Source organism: Ammodytes marinus, assembly GCF_949987685.1.
Source record: "Ammodytes marinus genome assembly, chromosome: 17".
NCBI classification, from domain to species: domain Eukaryota; kingdom Metazoa; phylum Chordata; class Actinopteri; order Uranoscopiformes; family Ammodytidae; genus Ammodytes; species Ammodytes marinus.
Window position 1 is genome coordinate 3,922,827 of NC_137221.1, and position 12,500 is coordinate 3,935,326.

The 12,500-nt window shown below is 42.0% G+C and overlaps 1 pseudogene across 1 annotated transcript in view; it reads right to left on the reverse strand.

The window, feature by feature from the left end:
- Positions 1–5,831: 5,831 nt before the first annotated feature.
- The window catches only part of LOC307264133 (thyrotroph embryonic factor-like), a 31,438-nt pseudogene continuing 24,769 nt past the window's right edge, over positions 5,832–12,500 (reverse strand). Inside the window, exons 4-5 of the transcript XR_013845621.1 lie at positions 7,774–8,037; positions 5,832–6,671 (exon numbers count right to left, since the gene is read on the reverse strand). The product of XR_013845621.1 is annotated as a thyrotroph embryonic factor-like (transcript). The remainder of the gene's footprint in view (positions 6,672–7,773; positions 8,038–12,500) is intronic.

Consider the following 12,500-nt stretch of genomic DNA (forward strand, 5'->3'; position numbering starts at 1 on the left):
CAGTGGCCTTCAAGGACAAGAACAATTCTAAATTTTAAACAATGCACCTGATGACATTCCAACTATGACACTTCCAAAATGGCAGTGACAAGGCCTTGGTCCAAAATATGCAGAAATATGGACATATATGAGACCCTTTCAAAGGAAAATAATAATAATTCAAAAAAAAAATTCAGCTATTATAGTGTGTCTGTGTGTGTGTGTGTGTGTGTGTATTATGCACTAAATTAAACGTACTTATGGATATTATAATTATTTTCTACAAAATCTGCTGGGAAATAAAACCCAAAATTCTACACACTGCAGGTTTAACAAAGTGAGGACACAAGGGCTTATATAGGGGGGGCAACGAGACACAGGTGAAATACATTAGGGAGGGACCAGCAATCATGCTCTCTCTTTCTATGTACCTCTCTCTCGCTGTCTCTCTCTGTCTCTCTCTCTCTCTCTCTCTCGCTGTCTCTCTCTCTCTCTCTCTCCATCTCTCTCTCTCTCCCTCTCTCTCTCTGTCTCTCTCCTTCTCTCTCTGTCTCTCCTTGTCTCTCTCTGTGTCTCTGTCTCTCCCTCTCTCTCTCTCTCTCCCTCTCTCCTTCTCTCTCTCCCTCTCTCTGTCTCTCTCTCTCTCTTTCTGTCTCTCTGTCTCTCTCTCTGTCTCTCTCTCTCTCTCTCTCTCTGTCTCTCTCCCTCTCTCTGTCTCCCTCCTTTATTCTCATGGCCAGGCAGTGCAGTTAGAAAGGCAAGCAAAAATACATTTAAGACTGGACCACTGTCAGTGATAAGGATAAGCATTTATTGGTGTTTGGAAAAGGGGGGTCGGGCGGGGGGGGGGTCCATACCATATGCCTTCATTATCCCTGTATGACTGCACACAATACTATAGGTGAGGTCTTGGGGTGTAGTGTTGCTAGCGCTCATGGGAATTGTAGTTCATAACAGTCACAAAATAAAAATGGCGATTCAATCAATCAATCAATCAATTTTTTTTTTTCAGGATCCACAAAAAACGAGGGAGAAAATACCAAAGCTGAAGTGAACATGATGTATCGTTATTTTGGTTATTATTGTCATGGTTACCCGAAAACCGTTGCTGTTTTTATTGTAGGTACACAGCAGAGAATTGTCCATAATGTCAAACACACATAGAGAGAGAGTGCGGGGGTGTGGGCCCCTTTACGATTGGACCCACTGTAAAGTTGCAATACGCTCAAGAAACACGTAAACATAGAAAAATAGCTCGAAAAGATTCAGAAAGGTCTTGTTTAGTGAAGAAATCCCCGAAAAATCCATCCCAGGGTATCGAGAAGAAAAAGAAATAGTTTTTCTTTCTTTCATGGTCCATCGACAAATGGAAACCTAAGGAGTTCTGAGATTTCGAAAAGTTCAAAAGTTAGTGTGTGTGTGTGTGTGTGTGTGTGTGTGTGTGTGTGTGTGTGTGTGTGTGTGTGTGTGTGTGTGTGTGTGTGTGTGTGTGTGTGTGTGTGTGTGTGTGTTTATGTGTAACTGAAATAAACTGCAACAGAACCATAACAATTTAACCCAAAAAAATGTAATGCATTTGTAAAAAATAAAAATGTAAAAAGTGCTACGAGGAACTTTTAAATATTTCTGAAACAGTCTCATTTTTCCCTCCGATGATCATAAATTACAAACGAGACCATCAGTGCAAAGAAAAGCTATTTTAATATATTTTTCGCAATGCCTTTGTCATGGGGTATATACGCTCACCCAGGAACAACAGCTGGCGTGGTAAAAACACTACCGCTTTTGTCCAAAGGGGGGCGCTAGAATTAACACAAACTGAAAGTTCCTTGTAGCACCTTTGATTTGATTTAACCCCGGACCCAAACTCTAAACCAAACGAAACACAGAGGTTGCGTTCCGAATCGCATACTTTCTACTATATAGTATGTAGAAAAAAGATTTAGGATGTCCCGATTCTTGTGGCCAGATTTAGTATGGTTAGAAGTACCCGGATGTCCTACATCATGCGGCCAAGATTGTTAGTGTTGAAAACTGCATCCTATTTGGGCGATTCTGACCCACAATCCATTGCGCACGTGAAGTGACGTCACATCGACGAAGCCTCCATATGAAAACAAACGGTGATGCGACGGATATAAAAGCAAGTTATGATGAAATAAGAGAGTAAAAGTATGTCCCAATAGTATGCCTACTGCATCCTAACTAGATTATTTTTATCGTCGGATGTAGTATGTAGAATAGAAAAAAGAAAGAGTATGCGATTCGGAACGCAACCTTCATCTCATCGAAAACAAAGACGTTTTTTTTTTTTTTTTTTTCATTTTTTTAATACGTGTATTTGAACACCTCAGACAGAAAAACACCTGAGCGCAAAACTGACAAAATGATTCAGATTGGGGTTTTTCTCTGTAATATAATATATTCAATTATGTATATTACAACTATATAACCACATGATTCAAGCATATATCATATACATATATATATATATATATTTATTTATTCATTTATCTAGTGAGAGAATAGTTCGATATTCAATAATAAATGGTACAGTTATGGTACAGTAGCAGACGGGTGCAAGTCTAATTTCTCATTGGGTAAAAAGATTGAAGGAGAGGTATAGACAAAGTGTGTGTGTGTGTGTGTGTGTGTGTGTGTGTGTGTGTGTGTGTGTGTGTGTGTGTGTGTGTGTGTGTGTGTGTGTGTGTGTGTGTTTAAATCTATATATGGTTCATTGATACAATATTTAACAAAATAAGAGAACAAAAAAAAATATGAAAAAAAGACAAAGAAAGGGTATAGGCAGTTCAGTACTTTCTCTGTGTGTGTGTGTGTGTGTGTGTGTGTGTGTGTGTGTGTGTGTGTGTGTGTGTGTGTGTGTGTGTGTGTGTGTGTGTGTGTGTGTGTGTGTGTGTGTGTGTGTGTGTGTGAGGTGATGGATCAAATCAGATCAGCACCATAATAGTCCATAACAACATCCAACAACAACAATAAGGGTCAAAAAACCTCAGTGATGGCTGTGTGTGTGTGTGTGTGTGTGTGTGTGTGTGTGTGTGTGTGTGTGTGTGTGTGTGTGTGTGTGTGTGTGTGTGTGTGTGTGTGTGTCTGTGTGTGTGTCTGTCTGTCTGTCTGTCTGTATGTCTGCGTGCGTCTATGTGTCTGTGTGTGTCTGTCTGTCTGTCTATATGTCTGCGTGCGTCTATGTGTCTGTGTGTGTCTGTCTTTCTGTGTGTCTGTCTGTCTGTTTGTCTGTCTGTCTGTCTGTCTGTCTATATGTCTGCGTGCGTCTATGTGTCTGCATGCGTCTATGTGTCTGTGTGTCTGTCTGCGTGTGTCTGCGTGCGTCTACGTGCGTCTATGTGTGTCTGTGTCTGTGTGTGTCTGTGTGTGTCTGTATGTCTGCGTGCGTCTATGTGTGTGTGTGTGATGTGTGTCTGCGTGTGTCTGTCTGTCTGTCTGTCTGTCTGCGTGCGTCTGTGTGTGTGTGTGTGTGTGTGTGTGTGTGTGTGTGTGCGTCTATGTGTATTTCTGTGTGTGAGCGAGACACCAAACTAAATGCATAAAGAAACCCTTCCACCTTATTTTAACCAAGTCAAGACATCTGCTCACACACACACACACTTTTAAACTGTTTTCTGATGATGGCTTAATTACTCCCCTGTCTCCCTCTCACCTTTTCAAAATAAAAGCCCTGTGCAGCCCTGCGAGTATTAAAAAAAAAAAAAAAGAAGAATAAGAATAAGAAGAAATATCTCATAATTTCATACACGGAATCAAATAGAAGAGTATACATAGTCAAGTGCTTTTGACAGGGAGCCCCCCCCCGCCCCCCCCACAAAGAAAACAAAAAACACACACATAAACATATTTTTTTTAAACTATACAATTTTTGTTTCAATGTGTTCCTCTTATATTTAAATGCCCCCCCCCCCCCCCCTCTCTGCTGGGACCCCCTTTTAGCCCCCCAAAAACAAAACAATCGTTACTAAGATGCTCGCCCTTGCCCCGCACGTTTGTGAAATATACCTGATTCAACCGTTATACATTCTCTGTAGCGCCTACATGTCCCACTAACCAACTCCAAGTAAAATCAAAAATAGATTTAATAATTTTTTCTATTTATTCAAGCGATAGACAGCTATAGGAGGAAATAGCGCTTTGTGTGTGTGTGTGTGTCTCTGTCTCTGTGTGTGTGTGTACGTGCGTGGCCCCTATGTTTTCGACTGTCCAGCTTTTAACAGCCCCCCCCCCCCCACTCCCCCATTATATATAAAATATACAAAAAGATTTAATCACCAAAACCATCCCAACCTCTCCTGTGGCTATATTCTCTTTTTGCTAATAGAAAAATATACAATAATCATATAAGTTCAAAATCTCTTTATCGCGTTGTTATGGACGAACCCCCCCTTCCCCCTCTCCCCCTCTCCCCCCCTCTCCCCCCCTGCACCTTTTTCCATCTCTTTAGCTGGACTAGTCTGTTTGCCTTTTTAATCGGGCCCAGTTCAAAAATATACATGTGTTATTTTTTGCCCTAGAAAATTCATAATTACACATTTTATCTGATCTCTCCTCTCCTCTCCTCTCCTCTCCTCTCCTCTCCTCTCCTCTCCTCTCCTCTCCTCTCCTCTCCTCTCCTCTCCTCTCCTCTCCTCTCCTCTCCTCTCCTCTCGTTTCCTCTCCTGACTGCCTGGCTTGTAATCCTTGAGTGTCCCGTGCCTTGAGCTATATATTTCTATTAAAAAGTGATTTATATATTTTTTTTCACTGGCATAATGTGAAGTTAAAATCACCCTGTATTGAAAAATGGCAGGAGTAAAAGTCGGCCGTACGTAAGTGAACTACCCGCAAAAAATGCCATGCGACACCGGCCGTAAATATCAAAGCACCGAGGGGGGTGTGGGGGGGTGGGGGGGGGTGTGGGGGGGGTGGACGTAAGCTGCCAGAAAAAGGGTTTGATACAGTACGTCTGTGTGGAAATCAACTATTATAAACAGCACCTACAACAAAGAGAGAGAGAGAGGGAGTGAAACTGGATCCAAAATGGTGGCGCTGTTGCTGCCATTATGTGCCGTCCTGAAGCAACAGCTAGCTATTCACACTGATGACTGATAATAATGAAGCCCCTTTCACACATGCACTGTGTGGCTATAGGAAATTATCCGGGGTTTACCTGTGTGTGTGTGGGGTGTGTGTGTGTGTGTGTGTGTGTGTGTGTGTGTGTGTGTGTGTGTGGGTGGGGCAGAGGGGGTTTGTGTGTGTGTGTGTGTGTGCGTCTGTGTGTGTGTGTGTGTGTGTGGGGCAGAGGGGGTTTGTGTGTGTGTGTGTGTGTGGGGCAGGGGGTGTGTGTGTGTGTGTGTGCGTGTGCATGTGCGCGTGTGTGTGTGTGCGTGTGTGTGTGCGTGTGCGTGTATGTAATTGATGAGCCTATATATATATTGCAGATCTTAATTTGATCAGTTTGTTCTTATTGCCCCTGAGATGGGTCTGGGATAAACTTATTTTTTCGATAACGTTCCATTTCTGTGCATGTGTAAAAGGGGCTTCCTTACTTCTTTCCTTCCTTACTTCTTTCCTTCCTTCCTTCCTTCCTTCCTTCCTTATTTAAAAAACAAATTTTCTTTTCACATGTTGCCAGCCGGTGTCGCACAGCGCTTACTGCAGGTCTCCGCCCCCCGGCCTTTTCACCCCAAAGACCACTTCAACTAAAGTGCTGTTGGGTCGCTGCATTTAAGTACCCTTGAAAAAAATACGAATTTTCTCATAGCCCCCTCCCGCCTTTCCCCCTCCCCACATTTCCTCCTTCATCTACTTTAAGAATTGTTTAAGAATTTCATCGCCAAGGACTTGCTAGTGTTGTGATTGTTGCATCGTTGTCCTTATAGACAAATCGGAGGCTGTGTTCCATATACGGCCTACTAACGTCCTCCCTACTACATACTCAACAAGTATACAGAAGCAATAAAGAATTAAAAAAAAAAATTAAAAACGTCTGTGTCGTTTGAAAAGACGCAATGCATTGTGGGGGCAGGTTGAGAAGGAAAAGAAGTAACCTAATCGATCCATACACACGACATCTTTTCCCCGGAAGTATCAGTTCTCATCCGGGCATTTCTCGCCTACACAAACTCCCATACACAACCACTACAACAGCATACTCAAATTGACGTCAAAATATAGTATGAGTAGGACGGTTGTTCGTTAGTTAGTATGGCTTTTTCGAAAAACACAGCCTCTGAATTTTAAGAATGTCATTGCCAAACGACTTGACTTGACTTCGCTGCTTGCTTATTAAATTGTTGCATTGTTTCCCATCATGTCACGTGACAAAAATCGAAAAAAAATCATCTCGAAGAATCATCCGGAATTTTCGCCGCCGCCACCAAAACACCCCGGCCACACTTCCGGAATTAATTTCTCCTCCTTCCAAATTCCGGAATGAACTTTCTCTCACACCTCAAGCCCCTCCTTCACAAGTCGTCTCCGTGGCGACTCTCGTACTTGTTGATGACATTCCGGCAGCGTCCCAATTCCTTCCGCATGTCGGCGACCTCCTGCCTGAGCGCTGAGTTCTCGCGCTCGAGGAATGCGGCCCGAACGCTGATCTGGTTTTCCTTGAGCCGCCGGGCGTCGCGCGATCGCTTCGCCGCCTCGTTGTTCTTCACCCGTCGATTCCAGTACTTTTCGTCCTGTAGAGGTGTGTGTGCGAGGGGGGGGGGGGGGGTGAGTGTGTGTGTGTGGGGGGGGGGGGGGGTGAGTGTGTGTTTGTTTGTGTGTGTGTGTGTTGGGGAGGTTGGGGAAGTGTGTGTGTGAGTGGGGGGAGGTGTGTTTGTTTGTGTGGGGAGGTGTGTGTGTGTGTGTGTGTGTGTGTTTGTTTGTGAAGGGGGGAGTGTGTGTGTGTGTGTGTTTGTTTGTGAAGGGGGGAGTGTGTGTGTGTGTGGTATGTTGGGGTGTGTTGGGACGAAGGAGGGATGGAGAGGAGAGAGAGAAAAAGACAAAACAAAGTGGGGTCAGTTCTTTTTTTTTAGAATTATTATTTTTCCCTTAGAAAGGGTCTCATATATGTCCATATTTCTGCAAATTTTGGACCAAGGCCTAGTGCCGCCATCTTGAAAGTGTCATAGTTGGAATGTCATCAGGTGCATTGTTTAAAATGTAGAATTGTTCTTGTCCTTGAAGGCCACTGTAGCTTCTGTTATTATTCAAAATGTTTGGGGTTACCCAGGGAGTGTTGCATTCTAGAACTTTCTAGAACTTACTTGATGATGTCATATTACACACTGCACCTTTAAATGGGCACTGTGCACATTCCAAAAACATGGATTCCTCCATAAGACTTGCCCTCTCAATGTACAAAATGTAATATTAATATTTGTAATTCTCCGCTCAGGAGGATAATTCAGATTATTAGCAGAGGTGATTTAACACCAATGAGGACATATTTATGAATGAGGATATTGACCTTCCGTTCGACGTGCACCAGCTTGTTGAGGGCTTTAATGTCAAGATCTAATGGGCTTTAATGCAAACTACTAACTAATATATAGTAAGCTGTGTGTATGCTCTGTTGTAGGCTACAGCAAACAAACAGCAAGGGATTGTGGGAGATGTAGTTAGCCTACCTTCTGTTCGACGGGCACCAGCTTGTTGCGGGCTTTAATGTCAAGATCTAATGGGCTTTAATGCAAACTAATAATACTAACTAATATATAGTAAGCTGTGTGTATGCTCTGTTGTAGTAAATAAACTGCACTAAACAGCAAAGCATTGTGGGAGTTGTAGTTAGCCTACCTTCTGTTCGACGGGCACCAGCATCTTGCGGGCCTTCTTGATCATGGGCTGCGGCTTGAGCTCCTCGTCAGAGAAGCGGTGACGTCGGGGGTCGAATGTGTCTTGTCCCGGGACGCTAGAGAGGGCCAGGTCTGCCGGGTCAGGGTCAAAGCTCACCGCCACGTCACTGCTACCGTTAGGAACCACGACCTCACCGTTTGGGCCAGAGGGGGGGCCGGGGGGGGGGAGGGGGGAGAGAGGAGGAGGGAGACTGGTCCACGGGAACTGAGAGAGAGAGAGAGGGGGGGAGGGGGAGGGAGAGAGAGGGAGAGAGAGAGAGAGGGAGAGAGGGGGGGAGAAGGAGAGAGGGAGGGGGAGAAGGAGAAGGAGAGAGGGGGGGAGAGAGAGAGAGAGGGAGAGAGAGAGAGAGATTTTTATTTTTATTTTTTGTTGTTTTTGACAGATGCTCAAATTGCGGCACGATTGCACTTCAAACAATGTGTCAAGCTCCATTCCTGCATTTGGAAACATTTACAAAATATAGTGAAAAAAAAAGTTGGGGCGCCCTTATCTCAGTTGGTAGGGCGTCCGTCCGTCCCCCCCCCCCCCTCCCATGGGCCTCGGCCAGCAGCGGACCCGGGTTCGATTCCAGCCTGCGGTCGTTCTCTGCATGTCACTCCCCTCTCTGTCCCATTTCAACTCTGTCTCTACACTATCAATAAAGCATAAAAATGCAAAAAAATCTTAAAAAAAATAAAAAAATAAAAAATCCAACATCTCTTCAAAGCTTGTGAAAAAAATTTAAACGTTTTCTTAAATATGTTTTGTCAAGGAGGAGATGTTCACTGATTTTGCCAACAACAAGCGTTCTCCAAAATCACTGACTCCACCTTTAATGTATCTGTATTGACAGTGCAACATTATAATCAGTACAGGCTTAATTACTAGTGTATCTGTCCAATCCAATCTAATCATCATTACCATTGAGTATAGTGTTAGTATCTGTAGATTATAGAACATCTGGCCACACAGAGGTCATGGTCAAATGTCACGTAGCAGCTAATGGCTAACGTGCTATTCTAACCTTTATTTCTACAGGTAAATCCCATTGAGACCGAAGACTCTTTTACAAGGGAGACCTGTTTTCCTTTCCCACGTTACCATTCACACACACACATATTCATACACCGATAGCAGGCTAACTATCGACATTCACACGAGGCAAGGTGGGTGAAGTGTCTTGCCTAAGGACACAACAATGACACAGGTGGCAGGGCGGGGATCGAACCTCCAACCCTTCGATCATCGGCCGACCCGCTCTACCAACTGAGCCACATATGCCCCATTGGCTAATGTGCAAGGGATTACAATAGATCCCATGTGGATTTAATCATATACAGCTCCGGAAAAAAATTAAGAGACCAGTCTGGATTTTTCTTAAATCTTCCAAATGTTGTCAGTGGTTTATATCATAAAACCAAAATGTTCATTCTACTCAAACATATGCCTAGAAATAGTAAAACGAGAGACACTGAACATTTGGAGTGGTCTCTTAATTTCTTCCAGGGCTGTATATACTTGATATGTGGGCAAATGCATCAACACAGAATGGGCTCTATATCTCTTATTTTCTGGATCACAGAATCTAGTGTTAATACGCAGCCTAGGCTCTGTATACGGGGCATGTTGCTATGATGGACGGAAGCCTTTGTTTACATAGTTTACAGAGCCTAGGCAGGTAGCGAATCATGATCATCAACATAAAGAGGATTACTCTACACACCAGACAATATGTTTCATTCAAGTGCAACATGGGTGGAGGGGGATGTACAGTATGGTTGCGTTCCGAATCGCATACTTTCTACTATATAGTATGGTAGAAAAAAAGATTTAGGATGTCCCGATTCTTGTGGCCAGATTTAGGATGGTTAGAAGTACCCGGATGTCCTACTTCATGCGGCCAAGATTGTTAGTGTTGAAAACTGCATCCTATTTGGGCGATTCTGACCCACAATCCAGTGCACACGTGAAGTGACGTCACATCGACGAAGCCTCCGTATGAAAACAAACGGGGATGCGACGGATATAAAAGCAAGAGGCAAGATCAAGGCGCAATGATGAAATAAAAGAGTAAAGCATGTCCCAATAGTATGCCTACTGCAGCCTAACTAGATTATTTTTTAACGTTGGATGTAGTATGTAGAATAGAAAAAAGAAAGAGTATGCGATTCGGAACGCAACCTACGTTTGCTATTCTATTGAGATTGCTGTCTGTTTTGCTTCCATAACATGTTTAGTTTTTTCATATATCAAAGGTCTAAAACGTACATTTAGGTGTTTATTTGACTAAATCTTTTTTGTTTGCGTCTGTATATTTCTCCTTTAAAACCATGAACCTAAAATGTAATTCCTAAAGCACTTACATACATCAACTAAAACTTTCCATAATCATCCTCAGCACTATTCTGAAGGTTATTGCAGAAGGATTTGTACATATGTCGTTAATTGTCTGATAAATGATGCATTGTTTATTTAAAAACTATTTGTTTAAAGACCTGTACATAGTCTTGCTTACATATAATGCTTTATATTCTCAAAATCAAACTATAATCAAATATTAAACCAAGCATCATCTTAAAGGTGCAGTGTGTAATATGACATTATCAAGTAAGTTCTACAAAGTTCTAGAATGCAACGCTCCCTGGGTAACCCCAACCCTTTAGAATAATAACAGAAGCTACAGTGGCCTTCAAGGACAAGAACAATTCTAAATTTCAAACAATGCACCTGATGACATTCCAACTATGACACTTCCAACATGGCGGCGCCCAGGCCTTGATCCAAGGTATGGAGAAATATGGACATATATGAGACCCTTTCTGAGGGAAAAAATAATAATAAAAAAAAAAAATTCAGTTATTATGCACTAAATTAAATGTACTTATGGATATTATAATTACTTTCTACAAAATCTGCTAGGAAATAAAACCCAAAATTCTACACACTGCAGGTTTAATTCTATTGTTTTGCCACTGTGGCAGCAGTTAAACATTCTCAACACCAGGTGGCAGTATTGAGCCAGGAAGAAAAGCTGAGGCAAGTCAGTGGGTTCACGTCATGTTGGATTTACAACAGGCTGGATGAATCACGTTCTGCTTTTTAACCCTTTAAATGGTTCTTCATGTGCGGATGAATACACTGGCATCACCACCATGCTACTGCTGGCGTGTATAAACAGGGTCATATCCAAAACCATAGCTAAGAAATCCAAGAAATACAGTAGGTAGGTAGGTCCACTTGCATCAGTGTGCTGGCAACTACACAATCACATCCGAACAATAGCAAGGAAATGAATGAATTATGATCAAAAAGTAGGTCGTTTGTGACTGTTTGCATTCGATAATCTATTGGAAAAAATTAAAAATTAAATAAATAAATAAAATACATAGACTACAGTATATATGAAAAATACACTGGCAAGGGGGTGCCCGGGTTCGATTCCAGTAGCAAAACAAACATGCATTAGTGTTTCTAGTTACGGTGCAACGTCTTTATTTACATACTGTACTTTCACCCATTTCATTTTAATTGCTGCCACTCTTCACCACTGTGTAAATGTTTCAATTGTTTTTCTCTTCACCTGTTGTTGTGTATTTGATGTATTTGCATTGAATATTGTTTATGTATTGTTGTTTTTCCTTTGAATTTGTTTGAACTCGACGCAATTGTAAATGAGGGTCACCCCTCAATTGGTCTCTCGAGGATAAATAAAAGTTAAATAAAATAAATAAACATACACGTTTACAGAGCCTAGGCTGTGTATGTATTTTTTTCAGCGCCCACACACAGTACAGACAGGTTTTAGTGGGTTTTTCATGAGGAGATATTCACTGATTCTGACATCGTGCATTCTCCAGATTCCCTGACTGCACCTTTAAAAGCTTTATCAGTTCAGGTTATTCCTGAACACTGACTGGATGATTTTTTGCCCTGAAGACATGTTGCCTCATTACTGCTTTTGCCTTATGTGAATGTAACACCATGCGACGAAAATACTAAGTCAGCCATATCTCTACACAAGCTCAGACAATTATAAAAAAAAATATAGGCCTATATAGGAGAGAACGGGGGAATCTGAGGCATCGGGTAATGTGAGCCACCTGAAGCTATTTTGCCTCATTACTGCTTTTTTTTTTTTTTTTTTTTTTTTTTAACCTTTATTTATACAGGTAAATTCCATTGAGTCCAAAGACTCTTTTGCAAGGGAGACCTGTTCCCATTCCCACGTTACCATTCACACACACATTCATACACCGATAGCAGCAGGCTAACTATCGACATTCACACGAGGCAAGGTGGATGAAGTGTCTTGCCCAAAGACATAACAACTATGACACAGGTGGCAGGGCGGGGATCTGCTTTTGCCTTATGTGAATGTAACACCATGCGACAAAAATACTCAGTCAGTCATATCCCTACACAAGCTCAGACAATTATATAAAAAAAATATATATAAGCCTATATATATTTGAATATTTTTTTATTTTTTTATTTCATGCTTCCACCATAAGGATGTACATACAATATCTCTCAAATTGTTTCAACATATATAGAGTCATTGGAAAAACTGCTTTGTCATGTTTATGCTTCTAAACAAAGCATTATTTGTTCTCTAAAGGCATTAGTTCCTCCTGTGATATTATTCTGACAGCTCGGATGAGGTCTTCTGTGTTGAGTTAATCTCCAAA